The following is a 23,657-nucleotide window of genomic DNA, read 5'->3' on the forward strand; positions in this document are numbered from 1 at the left end:
ATTTAGAAATGTTAAAAGTCATTAAGATATATAAATAAATATATTTGTGGGTTCTATTTGTAATCGTAGTATAGGTGCAATCAATCTCTAGAGGTTTATCGTACGATAGGATATCGTAGGATAGTATTGAATCCCATGCCAGGAAGCAAAGTTTATGCAGTATCTGCACCAGAATGAAAAAGAAAAAAAAAAAAGAGGTCTCTTTGAATCTGCTTAATGTATTTACCCTGAGGCATTTTCTGTAAGTTTATTCATTTCCTAAGATAACCTAAAGTGATTATATTAGTTGAAAACTAAAACTATTCTGTAGTCGTCTGAAATGTTCTTATTTCAGATTCGTTAATCATTTTCTTAATTCGCATTGTTTCCGTGTAGCTTCTCTTACAGGATATTAATCTATCATCTCCTGCACGTTATGCAGCACATCAGGAAAATTTCATAAAAAAGCAACCAAACGAGGCCTAGAGAATACGTATATATTTTGCTTCCTATCAATGTTCTACAAATTAATGAAAGAATGTGTAATTCTAACATAAAACACTGTTTCTAAAATTTCCTACTGGACTGTACTCTATTTGTAGGTTCTTTTTTTTCCTTTTTCTTTCTTTTTTTTTTTTTTTTTGTATAGCACTTTTTGAGTTTATCCCTATCTTTGATTTTGCACTAAGATGCAAAATCTTGCAATGACTGAACATTTTGAGGTATTAAATCTTAAATGCCGTTCCACCAATGAAATATAAATATCCTCGATAAATCGCATGAAATGATCGCAGTATCATATGCAAATTTTGATATTGAACTTGTAATTCTCTTTAAAAACTTTCAATTAGTATCACTGACAAAAATTAAGAACGACGGTCGGTTTGGCACTGATCTCCATGCAAGCCCATCAGCTAAGCCCAACTGGAGGCACGACACTTCAGTACTCTTTGAATTCTCTTCCTATGAGTTCGTAACCACTGCAGCACCTCCTCCCTTGTCATATTCATAAAGTTTGTAAACAAGATGATTATATAGTAAGACACTGCATTCAGTTCCTTCGTAACAGTATCATAGTAAATAATGAAATTCATTAAATTGTGTTGTCTTTGACAAACCGTATTGCTATTGGCTTATAATTTGATGGACATAATGCACTTTACGTTTAAAAATCTTTGTAACTCTCCTTCATAATAGATGCCATCATTTTTCCTGCCAAGAATATGAAAATACAAGCTTACAGCTCCTGTTTTACCTTTGATACACTTTTATGAAATGGAATAAAATTGAAACTTCCCCTCAATCAGATTAAATCGTATATTTCAGGTGTTTTGTAAGCGTAATCAAAAATATACTCATCTGCAATTAAGTACTGAAAAACAGATATTGGCGATTCACAATGTTTGGTTGGAATACTTGAGTTCGATCCAATGAGGCATGAGGGGACTTTATAAGTTATATCGAGGTGGTAGAGTTTTTTCTTCCCATGAACTGATCCTTTTATTCATTCCGAAGAAAAAGAAAGTTGGCCGAAAAACATATACAATTATCAGACACTATATTGACCTCATAGTTGATTAATTCATGCTCGAAATAAAATTAGTTTTAAATAATGTCTTCTTATCATTAGAAGATGAAATAAATTTCATCTCTCAGTGAGTAAATGATGAACTTGTCTAAGTCACTAAGCAATGCAGTGGAGTATTTTTTAAAATGTTATAAAATAAAACAAAACAAATAGTGTCCTAAGAATGGAACCTTGAAACTTATTGGTCTGCCAAATGATTAACTAATATCGAAGTGTTGGAAAAATCACGACAATAATTTAAAAAGCTATGCGCGCTTTAGCTTTACATTAGTTTCATCCTTAAAATAAATAATCTTTACTTCTAAACGAAACTACTTTTATACGTATACCCTTTCTTCCTCTTATTAATCGCCTCAAGCTGTTTGGTGGAGATTCTACTTGTGTTCATACGAGGTTAGTTGGTCTGTCCATCTTCCTACAGACAAGATGTTAGAAATCACGAGCATGTATTAGAACGGAAGCTTTCATCCTGTTTGCAAAAGTTTTCTTTTGCGGATTTTATAACCAAGCTACATCTATTAAACAGCAATGGAAGTCATTTTCTTAGGTTTAATGCTGACTGGTTATTAGATAAACATCTTAGAAATTCTCTTTAATTATTATAAGGACTTAGAAAGAGCGGAAAAGTGTTAATAGGCTTGAAGAGTTATACAGAAAAGTTATAAAAACAAATCGCAGTGAATTTAAGCACCAAAAGTAATAAATATTTAAAAAAATAAAATAAAATAAAAATGCTATTTACCTCTTTCCAGAAAATCCAAATGAATAAACACACGTTCTGAAAGATTGGAGAAGTCTGTTCCCAACAGGATTTCAGTTTCAGGTCGCCTGTTCAAGAAAAAAATGAAACTATATAGTAAACTATCTGCATCATAAACTAATCAACAAAAGTACACTAGTTACAGATTTCATGTAATTATATCACTGTCATAAGAGAGTCAGAATGTACTGAATTTACAGTACACTATCTTCTAATTTTACAGTGACAGTAGTTTATAATTCGTGTTATCCTGAATTGATGTGTGTGGCATTTTATTGTGCATAAAAGAAATTGTTTTACGTGTAATCCACTGTATGTTCATCATCAGCGCTACACTTTTTCTTCCAATCTTTGAGAACATTATAAGGAAAAATATTAATTTCTTTACTATTTTCGGTATTTAAAATTCATTAGATTTTTATAGCCATAAACAGTTTCAAAAACACACAAACACATACACACTGTCTGAAATAAAAGTGTTAACTCTTGATATCATTTGTGTTTATTTATTTCACCAACTTGCTTTCATATTTACATTTCAAGTAACTTTAAACAGTAAACTTCTAAGGATGATTTTTCTTAATTTTCTTCTTAATATCGTTTCAATTGTTAATTCTCATTTCAAAATGAGAAGAAAGTCTCTCTGTCTCTTGTAAACAGTAATTGTCATGTTATTTGGGATGATTTTGAAACCAAATAATATAATAATGTGTTTCTATAATAATGATTTGTATAACAACTAAGCTCTTACAAAAGTAAGAGCTTAGTATTGTAATGGAGTAATTATGAATAATAAGGAAGAGAAAATGGGTTAAAAGAAGTAATAAAAACTAAACTGTAAATATTGTAAATTGTAGGCTCGAATACACAATCACTACGACCACTACCATCATCGTCAGTTTCCTGATATGTACCCCCAAGGGATGGTCAGGTTACTATAACAGCAATAAATGGTTAAGTTTACATTATTATTAATCTCCTATCAACAATTTCTCTCCAAATCAGTCTATTTGTAGAAACTCCAATATTATCACATATAAGCACAATCTAACAGTTTGTGCTTCTAATGTACTTTTTACTGTATTAATCCACTTTTATCTTGGTCTTCCTCTGGGTCTCTTTTTTGCCATCTTGGCATCAAACACCTGTTTTGCTAATCGTTTTCCTCTCCCATTCTGTTTAAGTGACCATACCCTTAGATTAGCTTTGCTGACACATTCTTGAATGCTAATAATGTCAAATTCCTTTCTATCATTTTTAATACGATTCTGCCATTGATGCCATCTATTCACGCCCCTAATTTTTCTCAGGAACGCTTATATCTGTGGTCTCTAGTCTTTGATCAAGTGCTTTTTTTCTAACCCAACTCTCAGATCCATAACTTAGAACTGGTTTGAACACTGTCTTGTACAAGGGAGTGCTGAAAAGTTGTGATAATCACCACTGGGGAATTATTCTTAATAAAATTACAAATTATTACAATTTGATGCAAAAAAGGGTTTTAAGATATGTTCTTTCTTGTGGTTATCAGTTGCTTTGATATCATTTTTGTTCTAGGTGTTTATCAGAACTTTTCAGCCGCCTCTTGTATACTGCTAAGTTGAAATCATAACCAATTTCTCTCTTATTCCATATAAATTTATTCAGCTGGCTACCCTCCATACACTTTTCTTATTCTGCCGTTTGTCTAATTCCAGATTTAATTTGCCATCTTTATTAAAAATTGTGTGCCTAAAGAGCAGAAATATTTTGCTTGTCCTATAGGATCTCTTTCAGAATGTAGCTGAAGTTTGCTATGTTCTGCTTATTTTCATAGTTTTGGTCTTTTTTATGGCTGATTTTCATGCCATATTTGTTATATCTGTTATTCAATTTAGTTAGTGAATCCTGGAGACTTACACTACATGTGTTGAAGAGTGCAATATCATCTGCATAAAGCAAAGAGCTAAGATTGACATCTTCAATTCTAATATCAGGCCTAATGCCACTTTCTTTCAAAATGTAATCCATATAGATGATGAATAAGAGTGGAGATAATGTGCATCCTTGACTTAAGCTGATTTACATCAAACTATCTTCTTGGATTTCCGTCAATTCTAATTGCTGGTGTAAGTTAAATATTGACTATACATTGCTCTGTATAATGTTCCATTAAATCCCATATAGCTGTAGTATTTTGAAAAATTTTTCTATAGACATCTTGTTGTATATCTTTTCTTGATCTTCAAAACTTAAAAATAATTCACAAATCATATTCCCATGATTTGTTAACTATTTGTCGTATAAAGTGAAAATATGATCTTAGCAACCTCTGTTTGGCCTGAATCCAGCTTGTTCTTCAAGTTTCGCTTCCATAATCTTTCTCAACCTCTTTTCAAGTATGCTTGCATAAACCTTACCTGGTTTATGCAAGGTAGAGAAATTCTTCTGTAATTCTCACATCCAGATTTATTCATTTTTATATAGAGATGGTAATTGTGAGAGCTGTAGTCCAACCGTTGGGAATTCGAACTTCTGTCCAAAGCTTCTGAATTTATGCAGTGTAGCCACTGCAAAACTTTTATACTCATACTTAAGCATTTCTGGTCGAATATCATCTATTTCAACTGTCTTTCCACATTTCAAGTTTTCGATGGCCTTTTTACCTCAAGTATTGATACGCAGTCCTCTTTGCATTCCTCTTGAAAATTTGCTAGTATCGCTCTGTCACTGCTTGTTTCGTTTAACAGTGTTTCAAAGCAATTCCTCCAGACATCTTGGATGTCCTTATCTTCAGTTTTCATGTTGCCTTTATCATCTTTGATTTCTTTTACAGTACTCTTTCTTCTAGATCTAAGTTTTTTCAATAGCCTCCAGAACATTTTGCCACTTTCCTGATATTTACCTTCTATATTCTTGCCGATCTTCCTACGACTTGTGTTTGGCTACTTTAACTACTTTATATATACGAGTAGCTTATTTGCTTACATATTTCTGTGTATTCTTGTAGGGCATCTGCCGACTTATTTGCTAGGAACTTTTGGTATGCTTTCTTCTTTTCCAGGACTGCTTCTTGTGTCCACCATGGGAATTATCATTTTTCTATCCTTGCAGACAACTTCACTATATACCTCCCTAGTTGAATCTATCAATGTCCCCGTCAGAGTTCGCCACTGAGATTCTCAAGCTTGGTTTTTGTTTTCAATCTGTTTCATTTTTTTTCCTTCGATGTTTTTATAGTCTAATTTAAAGGTGCTCAACTTAGCACTTAACACTAATGGTAACTTCCAATTTCAAATCTTCTGTACACTCTTGACTCCTGACGCAGCATGAAAATATCACTATCAACAACAACATTCAATGAAGCTTTTCTTATTTCTTTTGTCTTCTCTCCAAGTGAACTTGTGCACATTTTTATGTTGGAACACGGTGTTGATAATGACCAGTCCATACACAAATATTATTCAAGAAAAATGAAAGAATTGGAAGACAAGAACCAAAAACTTGGTTCTTGGCAGGTCCTGAAGATAACATTAATTGGTTCAGCCAGAGAAGCATGTAGTGAAGTTGTCTGCAGTGATAGAAAAAAAAAGTTAAAGAAATGTTCAAGGAGAAGAAGAAAGCTTATCAAAAGTTTCTGGCAAGTCAGGCAGTTTATTGTATGAGAGAAGTATAGAGAAAACTGTAAGAAAGCGAAGCTATATGTAAAATAACTTAACAAAACTCGTGGGAAGACTTTGTTAAGAATATAGAAAATAAATATCAGGAAAGTGCAAAATATTTTGGAGGATATTGAAAAAGCTTAGAAAAGAAGAAAATAGTTCTGTAAAAGGAATCAGAGACGAAAAAAGGTGACATGAAATCTAAAGACATTCTAGATATTTGGAGTAATTACTTTGAAAGATTGCTAAATGAAACAAGCAGTGTCAGTATAGTGGCAGAAAACTCCCAACAGGAATGCAATCAGGAATACATATCAATATACGAAAAAGAAAAAGCCATCAAGAACCTAAAATGGGGAAAGGCAGTTGATGTAGATGATATTCGGCCAGAAATGCTCAAATTCCAGATGATTGAAGGAGAGCGCTCTCAGTATCCATCTGCAAATTTCGCTATCTACAAGATTTATGCAAGTAAATTTCAGAAAACGATAATAATGTGAAAGGGAAAATTCAGAAAAGCAAGCTGGATTGAGAACAATACAGGTTGTCAGGATCAGATTTTCACATTAAAACAAATAGTTTAGAAATCATAGGGAGTATAACAAGGATCTCTGTCCAAGTTTTGTAGATCTGGAAAAGGCATATGACATGTAAAGAGAAAAGCTCTTCAAAACGCTACAGTTACATTGTGTAAATTAGACATTATATTGAGCATTACATAGTTCCATATTTGAGTTGTAAGTCAGCAGTTTGATATGAAGGAAGTACACTAAGATGGTTAGATGTTAGGTCAGGTGTGAGGGAATGCTGGCCATTATCTCCACTCTAATTCATCATCTATATGGGTCACATTATGAATGAAAGCGGTATAAAAACTTATATCAAAACTGAAGATATTAATGTCAGCTCTTTACTTTATGCAGATGATATTATACTTGTAAATAAATCCAGTACACTTATGCATCTTGCATAATTGTACTTTCCTAATACTTTCATAATTTCATATTAATTTCATAATTTCATAATTGTACTAAATATTCCTTGATTAAAACAAATGACTGCTGTAATAAATTTGGTATGAAAAACATCAATAAAAAGGCCAAAACTATGAAAATAGGAAGGAACATGGAAAATATCATCCACATCCTGAATGGAGAACCTATAGAAGGAGTAAAGCATTTCAACCATTTAGGCACAATTTTTAGTGAAGATGGCAAATTAAGAAAATAGAGAACAGAATAAGCAAAGCTTGTATGGTAGGAAGTAGTAAATAAACTTATATGGGCTAAGAGTGAAATTAGTGAAAAACACTAAACGCTGTATACAAGACAGTATTTTAACTTATGGATCTAAGAGCTGAGTTAGAATTAAAGCACTTAATAAAATGTTGGAGACCACAGATATGAGAAATATTAGAGGAGATAACAGATGGCACTAATGACAGTATTATTATATTAAAAATTTGGATATTAAGAAGCAACGTGACATTATCAGCATTTAGGAATGTGTTAGCAGGACTAAGCTCATGCTGATTGGTGTGGTCAGTTAAACATGAAGGACTAATTTTGAGATTTAATGGAATATTCAAAGAGATCGCTTAAGAGTCAAAGCTAGATAAGTGGTAGGAAGCTTCCATATATCTCTTTAAGTAATATTGAGAACCAAAGGAAGTTCTGAGCTAATGTCCAATCCCCACTTTCTCGTAGCTCAACCTTTTAGTAGGTATTTACTTAGGATACCTAATAAACGAGGATGGGCTGGAAATTTGGCCTACCAAACGATATTTTTATTGGATTTGACCCAAAACAAAAATGACAGCGAATTCTGAATTCTATACTGCAGGATTGTTTGGTTAAAAAGACGCTGTTTGTGAAGGTGGTCAGTTTCTGGAACAAACCTCAACTCAACATCAGTAGAATTCAAATAGGAACCCGATCAGATTAAATATCAATGGAAAAGAAGTAGAAGTGGCAGAAAATTAAAGAATACCAAATGGACTAAGTTAGTGCTATTGAAACAAAAATGTGAGTTTCTCCTAAATAACAAATACAAGATGTGACATTTAAGAAATAGAATTCTACACTAAACAAGCAGCGCTTCTAAAAGTAAACTGTACACCAAAATATACAAATATTATTAAAGAAAAATTGAAATCGTTTGAACAAGAATCAAATCTTGACTACCTCAGTAACAGACTGTGAAGAAGACAAGAACCAAAGAAGAAAAGAAATAAGAAGAGACTTTGAAGGCAAGAAGATTGGAGATTCATTGGTAGATCCTGAAGAAAAAAATAATTAGTTCTTCAGCCAGAGAGGCATGTGGTGAGATTGTCTGCGATGATAGAGAAATCAGAACTTCTTGAATTGCAGGCAATATCAAATAAAGTGATGTGGGCAAATATTAAATTGGAGAATTAGATTTATTTCGTCCTACAAAAAATTCATTAAGAAAGAAGTGATAGTATTTTTGAAGTCATTAGAAAAGGCAACTGAATAAAGAAAAATGAAATGTTGGTCCTTGATGAAGATCTTAACACCAGAAAAGGAAATAAACACCACTCATTGAGAAACACTGTGGAAAAATCTAACTAAAGAGCAAAGTTAATAATAATGGAAAGTACCTGCTGGATTTCTATGTAGGGCATAGAATAGTCGTCACTAATACTATGCTCCAATACTAAGATGTGCACAAATTCACATGAGAAGAAATAAGAAATTCTCATTGATATGTTATTGTTGATAGGTGTGTTTTGATATCTTCTTGGTGGGTTGAGGACACAAACGTGTGCAGGGAATTTTGAAATATTAATAAACACCATTCAGTTCTTTTTTTGCAAGATAAATATCATAGGGAAAAATATGGATCATATTTTTAAAAGAATCAGAATTGAGCAGCTTTTAAAAGTAAACTGTAAACTAAAATGCTGTATACAAATACAGCATTTTAGTTTACATTTTACTTTTCATTTTTAAAAAATGAAAGCGTTTGAAAACAATAATCAAACCTTGGTTACTTTAGTAGCAGACTGAAGAAAATATGGACTGATTCAGCCAGAGAGGCATGTGGTGAGAATGACTGCAAGAATAAAAAAAAATCAGAACTCCATGTCGGAATCAGGTAGTCATAAAAAATATCGAAAGTCCATAGCTAGTAAGTCAATACAAATATTGACTTATTCTATTGGTTCGAGACAGAGAGAGATGTAAGAAAGCAAACAATTTGAAAAAAGTAGCTAAACTAAAGTCATGGTAAGACTTTAGCAAGAATGTAAAACATAAATATCAGAAAGGTAGTAATATGTTAAGGAGGTATTGAGCAAGCTTAGAAATTAAGGAAAGAGCACTATAAATGAATCAAATATGAAAAAGGCGACATGAACTAAAGATAAAAATATTCTAGATATCTGGAAAACTTCCTTTGAAATACAAACAAGTGGTGGAACATAGTTGAAAAATATTCAAGATGTATGCAATCAGAGAGTATATATCAATACTGAAATGTGAACAGGCAGCTGGAGCAGATAATATTCAACCAGAAATGCCCGGATGCAGAGATAAAAAAAGTTTTGCAGTGGCTGCGTTGCATCATTCTAAAGGCCTAATCAGAGGGTCAAATTCCAGGTTATTTGAATAAGACTTTCATGGTACCCATCTATATAAAAATAAATAAATAAATAAAAATGAATGGGAGAATTAGAGACATTATCTACTGAGTGTTCTAGGTAAGATTTATGCAAGCATAATTAGAAAGCTAAGAAAAATCGTGAAAGAAAGATTTGGAGAAAAACAAACTGGATTGGCCAAAAAAGATTGTCAGGATCTTTTCACTTTAAGATAAATAGTTGAGAAATCACGGGAATATAACATGGATCCAGGTTTGTTTTGTATATCTGGAAAAGGCATACAACACTATTCCAAGAGAAAAGTGTTCAAAACGCCATAAGTATATGGTGTAAATAAAACATTCTGCAGAGTCACACACAGTCTGTCTTTGACTTGTAATCAGCAGCTAGAATTGAAGAGGGGAAATAGGAAGATGGATGTAAAATCAGGTATGGGACAAGGATGCACTCTATTTCCTCTGTTATTCATCATCTGTATGCCTATATACAACCATATATATCATGTTATTCATCTATATACGCTTATCTCATACTAAAGTTGGAGATATCAATTTCAGCTCTTTACATAATGCAGGATGATGTTATACTCTTTTAAAAAAATCCAGTATACACGTTTGCAACTTCCTCAACTAATAACGTGTAAAACGTTTTGTAGGAAAATCACCAATAAAAATACTACGAAAACAGACAAAATAGTGACAACATCTACCGTGTCTTGAATGGGAAATTATGATATATTTTGTGCAAGCATTAGTAAAGATGACCAATTAAATACGGAAATAGACCAGAGGATTAGAAAAGTACTAGTACTGTATGCAAAGTATCTTTGTCAATTAAAACATCATCACAATGGAATACTTCAAAACGTTCATTCTACCTACTTGAAAGTATGAACAAGGTAAAACATGCGATATGTACAGTTTGGTTTCCTTTGCTTTCCGCATTGCCATATTATACGTAAATATTCTAACAATCGAAATCAAGATATCAATATAGATTGTTCCTTACCAAAGATTTCCTATTGATTTTATATTTAAGAAGAGTAAGAAGAGTTCTTTTATCTTTCCCACATACAGTAATTTTGTACGCAGACATTTGTAGAATTTAATAGTACACTAGTATCTTGAAAGCTAGTAGATTAAAGTCTGGGATATTTTGAATACCTAACTTTGTATTCATTACAGTAACAGGTAAGTGGTAGTTTCAGTGAATGTAATTAAAGAAAGGAAGGCCGTTTCCAAAAACAACAGAAATGCATGAATGAAGGACAGAGAATTGCATAAATGATGATCACTACATGAAGATGAACGAACGAATGATGAAAATTAATTCCTTGAACATATGTTGGGTAGTCAATTAATCGTGGCTAGTTGCCACAAATGCTTTGATAGAGTTCAAAATAAAGTGACACAGTTCCAAATGTTAGTTTGGATGATCCTGTGAGAGTCTACATAAAAAAAAAAAGAAGCGAGAACGTAGTCAATAAGAAGTATTGTGAATTACTGAGGGGGTGGAATTATTAATTAATCATGGGCTTTCTTTTTTTAAGAATTTTAAAAAATATTTTAATAAGAGATTAGTTTTCTATCTCCATTCACTGGAAACTGGTATAAAAGTGAAATAAATGTGAAATAAAAAAAATCGCGAGGTGCTGTTATCAAGAAATCCACGAACTCCATCAAGAAATCTCAATCAGTAGAAAAATACTGAAGCATGCAGAAAGAGAATGATCATTAGATCCAATCATGATTAAAGAAGTAGAATAAAAAATCCAAAAGTTAAAATTAGTTAATAGCAATCATATGTTTTGTGTCAGATAAATGATGTTACGCCAGCTTCCTTCCTTGCTTGCTAAATTACTAATGCGTTTTAATATGCTGGGGCATCGTGCATACCACATTCATTCAGCTATCCAAAGGAAGTTAATATAGGTGACTCCTTATAGGCCTTGAAGAGTCTATACAAAACCTTCCAAAGCAAGAAGTTGGAAGGAAGGGAAGAATTATTAGAAAGGCTTCAAAAAATTATGATCTAGAACTATATTGAAAATTGTTAGATGGATGGGTGATGTTAATTTTAACAATATTTAAAAAAAAAATTAAGCATTAAGATTTATAGAAAATGCTCTGAGAGATGTTTTGGATATGAATTTATCATAAATTTCCAAGCTAAATGAAATCAATAAACTATAAAAATACGATATATCACCATGGATTATTCATAAGATTTTGCATGCATTCTATTTTTACTTCCTTAAGTTACTTTAGATCAGTCTTTGTTCAAACATTGTTCAATGTTGTCCAAATGAACATCTTCTATGCTTTAAACTTTGTAGTCAGTATCCCATTTTTAGTCGCATATTATTTAGTCTCATATCACCACTAAGTCCAGCCATAGTATTACATTTTTGCATCCTTGCAGTTCTTAAACTAACGTTTCTAACTCAAAGATTTCCCATATACAAACTGTTTCATCACTTTTACATGCTTCACATCTACCCTTGAAAATTACTATTGGGGATGGGTTTCTATTTTCATCCAGTACATTTATGTTTTTATTAATTTAATCATTTTCTTTCTTTCTTATTTTTGTGCCATTTCCACTTTTATGTTGTAACTACATTTGCCATTACCAAGATTCTTTTTCGACAGAAATAAATGAAATAATCTCAAAGCTTGACTAATAAGTCATAGTATTCCTCCTTGTGCTCCAAAATAAACGCCTGTCCTTTTCTGCTTTTTCAGTTGTTCCTTCTTGACTGCCAATTACTTTACAGCATGGAAACCAGCCTATGAACAACCCGTTCTAAAAAAAAGATTGGGACAAGAATGCAGCCAACAGATTGTTCTTGAACTGCTCTCATACCAGTTCTCTCAAAAATTATAGAATAGGTCATCAACAGCAAACTTCTTTACCACTCGGAGGTACCCAGCAACTAATTAGTGATCACCAGTATGGATTTTAACACTCATCGTCCAAAGCGGATCTCGTAACCATCACTACTTATCTTTCGACACAATCCATGGCAAGGTCTGGTGAAGCTCAGGTGGAAGCTCTTAACATTAGATCGGGTTTGGCACAGAAGTCTGCTCACCAAACTCCTATCTTATGAACTGCTTTCAATCCTTTACAATTAGGTCTCCAGCTTCCTTTCTAGTTGTCCATATTTTGGTCATGGTACATAGTTTCTATTCTTATATTTTCCCCCATAACTGTTGGAGCCACAGGGCTCTGTAATTTTTCTCATTCTCTTCCTATTGTACATAAATAATCTCCTGCAGGTCTCACATCTTATAGATAAATTTGCTGACGAAAAAATACTGCATTCTTCTTCTTCTTCGTCATCGTTTGACAAACCTTGCAGTGTAAAATTATTTGAAGCTTCGAGACCTTTCATAACTAATGCCTTAAACTTTGACCTCCTTGTTATTCGCCAGTGAGCCAGGGATAATCTTGTATACTTCAATGATAGCATTAGGCATTCCGTTTTACATCAGCAATAAATAACTCACTTCCTTTTTGTTCGCTTTCGATAATATGCAAATCTCCAAGCATGATCAGATTTCTCTTCTACAACTGACTTACAACAATAGCATCTCGTGGTACAAACACGTCTCAGCCATATTCTTCCTACTCCAAAAAATAATGGATTCTTCTCCTCAGGACATTATTGCTGATCGTACGAATTCCAATATGTCCAACTGTGGAATATTGCTCACACATCTGTGGTGGTGGTGTACCTACATTAATGCTTAATACTATCCAGAAGAGGCAATCCGATTAACCGACGTCTCTCTCTCTCTCTCGCAAGCACACGCACACAGACAGAGAAACAGATTCCCTGCTTAAAAAAAAGAAGGCTTTCTTAAGATTACTTAAGAAAGCCTTCTTTAGTCTGTCATCCTCCAAAGACTCAGATTTCAGCTATTCAAGAAACACGCAAATATATACATATATTCCTTTTTCTTTTTTACCTGTTGTCTACACGTGACACTAATGTGCTATAGGTGTTTTGGTTATCTTTCGCGCGCGCGCGCGCGCGCGCGTGTGTGTGTGTGTGTGTGTGTGTGTGTGTGTGTGTGTGTGTGTGTGTGTGTGTGATACATAAAATGACTATATTATCTGTATCTGTTTTTACTATAGTTCTTTGTTCATTCAGAGACTGTCCATATTATCTTTCGTTCTTAATTTTTATATAATTTTTAAAATGCAGAATTTGACAATGAACGTAGCAATAGTGAACACTGTTGATGCTCACCATCTGCTTTACTATCTTCTTAAACTTAAAAAGGATGATTGGAAGGAGTCTTATTATACCTCCTTACAATAACGTACTGTTTAATCATATCTTGTTTTTTATACAGTCCTATCTACGAAAGGTTGAAAGACAACAGTACTACAGTAATCTGACAAAATATTCTATCTAGGGAGAGAGAGAGAGAGAGAGAGAGAGAGAAGGGAGCATATATGAATGAATGAAAATACGTAATTATAGAATAGAGTGGTGAAATAGCAGAAACAAATTCGATTGAACAATAAGTATGAAAGCATTTTTCTTCTTCTTCTTTTTCTTCAACTTTTTGGTTCTGTCCACTGCTGGACGAAGGTCTCCCCCCATGATTTTCCAGATCACCCGGTTTTCTGCCTCTCCCATTCATCTTGCTCCTACAATTTGTTCCAGTTCATCCCTCCACCTTCTTCTCGGTCTTCCTCTTTGTCTTGCTCCATCCATTGGTCTCCACTCTGTTGTTTTTCTAGTCCATCTCCCGTCACTGCATCTGGCAATATGGCCAGCCCATCTCCACTTAACCTGTTTAATGTATTTATATTAGAAATTGAAGAAATGCGTTAAGAATATTTATGGAGGTAACAGATACTCTTAATGACTTGCTTGTTTTCCAAGCTACTGAAACGAGAAATGCAGAATAGTGTCAGTTAATCACCTCACCCATGATTCTATTCTGCAGCGAGTGAAAGAAGACCATTAATATACAGAAAGAGAATATGCAAAAATAGCACAGGTCTAAAGATACAATGATACTGATATGGAATTTCGAAGACAAAGTTGTGAATCCTCATACGAGGATATTTTTTAAAATACCAGCTTATATGAAGTTTCACGAGAATAAATATAACATCCACTGGAGAGAAAAAAATAGGACAACAGATTCCTTATTTTAAGAATTATTTAATATTATATTAAATCGGAAAATAATATAGAGTATTAAATGTTTTATTTTTATATATGGAATAGTTATTTATGTTACTTTGTCAGTTATATGTAAAAGTTAATAAACAATTCAAATCATTTATGTAAACATTGTCATCATAATGTTTACATCAATGTGGCACATTTTAAACAGTTGTAGGATATTCAAATGTTCATAATTATTTAAATATGAATAATTATTTCCTAAAACGATTAAAACGATTTGGTTAACGAGTTACATGATTCTGAATAATTTAGTCTTGAGTCAAATTCCAGTCATTGAAGTTTTCTAAAATACATCATGTATGCACATGTCTAAACATGTGTAAACATGGCACATTTTAAACAGTTGTAGGAGATTCAAATGTTCACAATTATTTAAATATGAATAATTATTTCGTAAAATGAATATTCAGCAGTATTTGCAGATACAGAAATTTTCTAATTAAAATTAATTTGCGGTAACAAGTGATTTTAATATGTCAACTGAACAACTAATTTGACAATGCAAATAAAACAGATCATAATTAAAATCCTGCAATTTAAAAAATAATTGAGCATTGAATAACAAAAGAAAAATGAGGAGAACAGAAAACAACATGCATATAACATACATGAAAATGAAAGGAGAATGAGGAGGAGGAGAATATAGGTTAATTTCTTACAGTGTAACTTATTACAAAATTCGAATTGTGCTGAATATCATTAATTTTAAATTTCCCACTCGCCTTCTTTCTTATGTATACACACCCACTATGAGAATTAACTAATGTATAATTCCTAAATAAAACATTTTATAAATGAAATGTTATAAAAGGTTAACAGTCAACAGTATTGCGCAGATAATCGTGATATCAGATGACTCCATGATGAGTCTATAACAAGACAAACTCAGCTATAAGAGCTACGTAATAAAAATTAAAATATTTTCCTATGAATTACTAGAGAAAACCTTGCAAGAAAAATTTTCCAGACAAATTTCTAACACCTGGTTGAAATTTAAGTTTTTTATGATGAACAAATGAAAATTTGAATTGAAAAATAAATGGATTCCGAGACTTGCTTTTAGAACCCATTTGTTGTATTTCAATTCACTATTACCTAGATTTTTCGGAAATCTCAGGAATCAGCTTCCTTTTACAGGGAATTCCTGGGATGAAGAAAGTCACATATAAAGAGAAACCCTATTTGGAGGTCAAAGAGTTATTCCTTTTGCTTGAAGAGTAGCCATTTCACGGAGGCAGTGCAAATTTGTGGGTGGAAGGAAGTGCTGTTTTAGCACGAAACTTGATACTTTTCACTTATCTACAGTATGAAGTAAAAATAAAATTCCTTTAATAAGAGTCAGGATGACCGAGTGGTCTAAGACGACAGACCTACGATCTCCTCCTCATAGGAGGGCGTGGGTTCAAAACTCCACCCTGACAGATTTTTTTTTGTTTGTTTTTTTAATCTTTTTCAGTCAAGAATAGTCTTCACTTATTTATCTATAGATAAAGGTTTGAATCCTATTGTGGAATGGGTGTTAAAATATCTTTTCTAGATTAGGAAATTAAGTGCGTTTCAAAATTATATACACACTTTAAAATTTTATACCTGTTTCGTGAACAATATAAATACTTTTAGTATAATTCTTTGATTCTAAAATTTCATATTTTATAAAACGTTATCCACATTTTCTGCTTGAAAAATCAAGTTTACAGTCGCAAACCGAGACTAAAACTCGACCTATAAAGCACAACTCAGGTCTTATGCCTTACAGAACTGTCAAAGAGTGGTGCTCACGTTGAAGGCGGACAGTGTGAGCATTTCCACTAAGTTTGGTTTATTGCAAAAAATTATATTGCATTTTAGCTTTGAAATACAAAATAATACTAAAATTATTCATATTGTTCACAAAATATAGACATTTGGTGTGTATACATAATTTTGTAACACCCTGTGTGTGTGTGTGTGTGTGTGTGTGTGTGTGTGTGTGTGTGTGTGTGTGTGTGTGTGTGTGTGTGTGTGTGTGTGTGTGTGCGCGCGCTTCTAAATTTTTAATCATGAACATAGAAATGTTATTTGATGTCACTTTGATTTCAAAGTCCTCTGATAAGAGTCAGGATGGCCGAGTGGTCTAAGGCGCCAGACTTAAGATCTGGTCCTCTTAAGAGGGCGTGGGTTCGAACCCCACTCCTGACAGATATTTTTTAACCATCCCATTTGTACATTAAGTATTGAACCATCCCATGTTTTAGAATTAAACATGGATATCATAAGCTTGATATTGATGTATAATACAAATATATAAATCTCAAATATTTAAATCAATGATAGGAGTGGAAAAAAAGATATTACTAACTTCGAAAAAAAAATTCAATTGGATGCCATATCAGTAGCCTATCGGTTGGTGACTGACGAAATCTGCATAATTCAAAATCAATCGTAGTCGACATTATTATCCCATGAAAATGCTGGTGTCACCTCAATTCAGAAAGGCATGGGAAGATTCAGGAAGCTAACATCAAGGTACCAAACGTTAATCTATAGAGCAGTGCAGAAATTTCAGAGATCCTAGTTGATCTGGAAACGATAAACCAGGAGTTCAAGCATTTTACATCCCGGTTAATATTAGGATAGGATACTACTTATAGATCAGTACAGTCTTTTTCCAATCGGATGGGCAAGTGTGGGTATGGGGATGCATCTTCCCAACGGTACAGTTTGAGGTGAAGTGGAACTCTTTCTCTCCTGTTATGGACATAAACATTTTGTTGTACTGTTGAAATGAACATTAATGGATGTGACCCACTTTGGATAATCGAACCTTTCATACACTCTGACAGTTTTACGGAACAGACATATGCTTCTTTGAACATGATATACTGCAAGTGCTATTGATACAATTTATGTCAAATGATGCTGTAAAACTTGACTGGGCTTCAAGAAGTCCCAGACTGAACAGAATATAACACCTTTGGGTTGAAGAATGGAAAGTTGGATTTGGAGGCAGATCATTGAATTCAAGAAAGGTAGATACGCTGGTCATCATATTACGCAAAGAATAGTTTAAAATACCTGAATTATCACAAACTAAGTAGAGTAGGAATTGTGAATAGAGTCATTGCTACAGAGATAATTAAGATTTCTCTAAAATATTGTTCCGGTTCTTATTTCAACTACTTTTATTCATTATTTAATAAGAGAAGCTGTATGGAATTAATATAAAGAAGAGATTTTAATAAGAACTGTTCAATAATGAATGATTTTATTATAAGGACACTTTTTAGTTCATGTTAAGCTGAGAATTCCAGTCTGCTAGACCAGTGACCCTCTCGTATAAAAAAGTTAAATTTAAAAAAAAAGAAGTAAAAACTTACCAAACAAACACAATGACATATATTGAAACTCTTTGACGATAGAAAGAGAACAAGACCAAAATAAATTGAAAGCAAAATACAATACACTAGCATTTTACAGTACAAGTTATGGAAGTGTAGAACCTCCTCAGCTCAGTCGGTTTCCAAAGATCTTTCCTTGGAAAGACCTTGGTTCGAATCTTGTCAAGGACACGAGGAACTTTTGCCGGGGATTTGCAGTTGAAGTTGAGTTAACACGTCTTATATGGAAACAGAAGGGCTTTCCATCTCACAAGGATAAGACTAATAAGCTAATAATTTTATCATATAATTACGATTAATAAAGTAAATCTGGATAGGTCGTTGGGCATTATAAACCTGTAAAGTACCGCAGATTATTATTATTATTATTATAGAGGTGTCTTTCGGTTGCTATAAAAAGATCTATTTAATTAAAGAGAAGTAACAATGCTTCCATCGGTTTCTTATAAGTTGAAGTTGCAAATATTTCAATAGTATTAATAATCGCGACATACTTTAAAGTCTATTTATTATAACTGCGCAAGAAGCAAGTCTCGTGTAAGATAATATAATTAATTAGAACATATTTATTGGTAATAATGTGCAGAATAGCCTTTACGTTTCAAAGTCAATGGAAGTGTTTCCTTCAACCATATTGTCCCTTCAATACGAATACTGAAAATAAAATTCTATCTTTCATTTCTTCGCCGTAATGTATTCTTTAAGTATCCTGAACATTTCAGGCAATCTATGAGTATATCTCATCGATATAACACTGGCAAAGAACAGATGTTTACAAAGAAACAGGTGTAAAATGTTAAAAATAATTTGTCCACACCGTATAACAATAAGTTATATGTATAAACAGATAAAAATATTGCCAATGAAATTTTTTAAAAAAAGGACATAGATAGATGAAAGTGTGTACTTGCCATGTACTGAGAATAGATGAGTGAGTGAGTGCAAAGATTCTTTTGACACGATCCGAAGAGAAAGAATAGAGAAAGGCCTCATTCTGATGAAGAATGACAGAAAAATAAAGAGGATGAGAGAGTAACAGAGAAGCAGAATTAGTTGAAAACATAGGGTTAACTGAAGAAGTTGCGTCTCTGCCTCATGTGCCACAAGGTATGAAGAGGACAGTAAATAGGTAGGTACAGCTATGTAAGTAAGCTGCCTGGTATTTATGATAAGTTCATTAACCATATTAATTACCATAAACAAGTAGGCAATGATCGGAACAAATCTTAAAAGAGGTATATTTCATTCCACAAACTTTCAAGTATTAATAATCATTTGGAAGGTTTTATACAGCACAGTAAAATATAATTTTGTATCATTTCCCATTACTTCATATTAAAACTAAAATTTGTCCAAATAAATAAAAACTAAAATCGGTGGTCTAATTTATTAAAAAGTCTAATGTATTTATTAAAGATAATTGAAAAAGTCTTCCTATATTTAAAATACTGAGATGCAGATAAGCAGTTTTTATTCTTTACTAAGTAATCAAACAGAATAAAAAAATAATAAAATTTATTAAAAATAATAATCATTGGCCATGGATGATAATATGTATAAAAATATTGAAAATAACCTACAAGCCCACCTGTATATTTTACACTTAGTATAATAATATTTTGTTAATTATTAAAAATTAAAAACCCGGTCTGGGATGGCCTGTGGGTAGAAAATAATTAGCTTTTATTTCTTTGACCCCCCCCCTCTCTCTCTCTCTTTTGTTTCCTCTCAAAACCCCTCTGAGTAGATATTTAAGAAAAAAGAAAGACAGCGGAATTGCATTTATTAATAAGCAAATGTGTGTGTGTTAACAATTCTCTTGCAGCAGCTGTTTCTCGGCAAGAAAAATTATCTATGAATCGGATGTCTTTGAAACTGGAAACTAATTTTATAAAGAATGGCAATTAACTCATTTTTCTGTAATGCATCTGCACATATAAGAAGCATTACTATTGTATAGATATTGTTTAATGGTGGCATGCTTTGCTGGAAAAAAAAAAGTTCTGGCAGTGGGGAAAAAAACAGAAAAATTTTAATTTCAGCATAAAGATTAAAAAAAAAATATATCTTCTCTGTTTATATACAAACGGTTTTGTTTGAAGTATTTAAATGTATTTATATGTACTTAAATATTCTAAACATTTAAAATATGCTGTTTGTTTGTTTACGCTTGTCTCTGTAATACGTGTACTCGCTCAGTTGTTCGAATGTTTATTGCAAATATTATTATTTTAGCAATAATTCAAGCAATGCTGTTGGCTATAGATTTGAATCGTGCACTGTAGAACAGTAATATTTTGATAAACACGAATGGTAATAAATCTAGATTCGACCTTGTATATATCTAACACTTAATAGGAATATCCCCTCGACAAGATTTCCGATTTCCTGTGGCTACTTTTGTTTATACAGAACCATTTAGAATACGTTGTGAGGCGAAGTGAAGGCGTAGCAAATTAGTGGAGCCAGCACTCTATGCATTTATTTAGCTCAGTGGAGTACATGGAGAAAAACAAGCCAGACAAATTCCCACAGTGAAATTATTAATCTTTATTGGTGGTTAATGGCTGCTTATTGAGTCATATATGTGGAGGATTCAATTCTTCTCCATATTCTGAAGAAGCATTGAACTATGTATTCAAAAATATTATTACTTTTTTTAAAATCTTCACCTTAGGTTTTAGAATGCATTTATAACGTGAAACACTTAAGAGCTATGAACAATAAAGTCAATAACTTATCATCTCTCCTCTCATTCAGACAGGCCCCCTTTCAAAAAATAATTCTCGCTTCTATTAATACTTTTAAGGATTTCTGTGTAGTTTTAAGGAAAGCAATTGGAACAGGCTAATGGCATTTCTGGTGCTGAGTAGTGATTTATCTCACGAGCAACTCTACATTTTTCTTTGGGATTATGATGCAGCATATTTGAATAAGGCTCCACATTCGAGGAGGACGCAATGAGTTCCGTTTGTTAGCACCTGATTGATTGAGTGAGCAGTTTCCGTTTGGCAACTTGTGAGTTCGAATCCTAGTGGGACAATGATTTTTCGAATGCTTTAGAAGGTCTACGAATTTCATCGTCTGGTGAACACCACCACCTTACTTATTAGAAGCCTGATGTGCTTTAATCTATAGTCTTTTGGTCTCAAGAAAGCGTTTCTATCTTTGTATCACTGTCTTTGTAGATGGGATAGTCATTAAAAAAAAAGCATTCTTCATCAGAAAACTGTTCATGTACTTATTCGGCTTGAATCTAGTTTAGTTTCTTTTAAAATATTATTGCCAAGTTGTTACGGAAAATATATAATGCCAAATACTGATTTCAAAGATGTAATCTATGAAAATGCAGGTCTGAATATACTGTTTTACTTATCTATTAATCGAAGAAAGTATATCCAAGTCTTTTCTTACTAGTACTTAATGTCATGTTAGAAAGTGGCATGTGATGGATTCTCAATAGATAAGAAACTTCTTTAAGTTTTCTCAAGATAAAAGAATTTCCAAATGAGCTGACAAGTTGTTGAACCTTACGTTTTGACACTTGCCAACATTTTCGAGTGCTACTACCCAGTTGAGATATGGGTACACTATGTATTGGCGTACCTATATCTCAAAATCAGTTTGCATTCATTCTTCTTGAAGACTAATGATGATCATAATATTTAAAGAAAAAAACGCAAGTTGTGAAAGTTCAGAAATACAGCATTAAAGTAGAAATCCCGGTCAGAGAACTTCAGAATGGAAATAGCTCGTGTAATTGGAACTTTAGTGGTACAGTTTCAAAAAATAAACCAAAACCGATCACTGATAATCTGATCAGTATATCTGTCACCAATTCTAGATTAGCAGAGCATCCAATTACTACATGATCGATGTTAATTCTAGTGTTTTGTTTTTGCTTTTTGCTTTTTTGAGAGTTCATAAATAAAACTCACAATACAGAAGCATTTTCTTATAACAGAAGAATCACATTCAACAGACTTAGATAATTTATATTGAAGCCGGAATAAATCTTGAATGTGTTCTGCCCATATAAAATTGATATTTAAAATATGCTGCATTAGCGAACTTAATTCTCCATTTCACTTAGATATCTATGAGATCGCTGTCACCACTGATGCACCAGGTTGACTGGACAACGCTGTCATTATCCACCCAGTAGGCTGTTGTTGCGAATTCGAATTCTAGTAATTGTAATTCCTCTTCAATATATCAGTTTTATACGACAGCTGTCCGAATTTAGTGTGCAAATTAAAACCTGAATAAGAGTTGCTTTCGAAAAAAAAAAAAAAATAAAATAAATAAATAAACTCTTCAAACAGAAACACTCATCGGTAAATGTTATCTTTTTAAATAGGCCACAGAGATGGGAAATATTCAATTATCAGCAGAGTTCATGACAACCTCAGATACATTTTGTTCTCATAAACTGATATTTAAATAAACACAATTATTTTTCATGTCTTTAGTCCGTTTAAGAAACCAACATTTATCGATGAGTCTTTTGGTATCGTCTAGAAACTAAACACACTAATGGGGTTACACAAGACCCGTGCTAAATGGATGATGAGTTAGGAAAAAATCTAATCTAAACAGATACAGTTCCACACGGAAATGGATCTAAGTTGAATTTGTATTTTGCGATCACCTTTAAATGATGAGTTTGTAAAGTGAGTTGTCACGTGATGTAAGCATAATGACATCTGTGACCGATATAAGTTATTAAACTTTGAAATAAGAAATAACTCTAACTAAAACATAAAGGTACATATTGTTAAGTGAAAATATCCATTACAAAGGTGTATATCAGACCAGTTGCAATATCAAAGTAACTCATGACATTTCCTATTGTTGGGGAAACTGAATGAATTATGGCATTCTAAACATTAGGCAATCAATTAACTTCCGGTTTGATACGCTTATGGGATTAAAGCCTATTTATTAACCTAAGTGTATTCCTCGGATACACTTCCAATGAAGATGATTTCCACATACATATACATTCCTACAGCAGGACATATCAAATTTAGAAGGCATAGATGGATATGCCTTCGAAAGATAAGCTTCACCCGTATTCATATTTATGATTACTGGATAAGGGATGGTTGTCTGATTTTGGTAATTACCGCTTCTACACTATTATGAACGAATTTATAATCACGTGATGTGAGCATAATGCCATCTAAATTTCATGATGAACGTATATAACTTTAAAAGTCAGTAGCCAGGAATTTCTTTATCAGGAAATTGCGATGGCCAAAATTTAAGAAAAAAGGAAATTGCGATGGCCAAAATTTAAGAAAAAAGAAAATTGAATGGAATGGAAAGTAAATGTTAGATGTATTTCGTTTTCAACCATTATATACACACAGATGGGTACAAAATTATCATCATGAAAAGCTGTTGGAATTTTAAAAAAAAGCAAGGTCAAAATGTAATACAAAAAATCTTTTTTTTTTTTTTTTTTGATAA

At 32.7% G+C, this 23,657-nt stretch overlaps 1 non-coding gene across 1 annotated transcript; it reads left to right on the plus strand.

Moving 5' to 3' along the window:
• Window positions 1-16,899: 16,899 nt before the first annotated feature.
• On the plus strand, window positions 16,900-16,983 carry TRNAL-UAA (transfer RNA leucine (anticodon UAA)). The gene has a single exon. It is a non-coding gene; the product is annotated as a tRNA-Leu (tRNA).
• Window positions 16,984-23,657: the final 6,674 nt, after the last annotated feature.

Source organism: Typopeltis vanoorti, chromosome 18 (genome assembly GCF_054136105.1).
Source record: "Typopeltis vanoorti isolate ZY-2024b chromosome 18, IOZ_Tvanoo_1.0, whole genome shotgun sequence".
Classification (NCBI taxonomy): domain Eukaryota; kingdom Metazoa; phylum Arthropoda; class Arachnida; order Uropygi; family Thelyphonidae; genus Typopeltis; species Typopeltis vanoorti.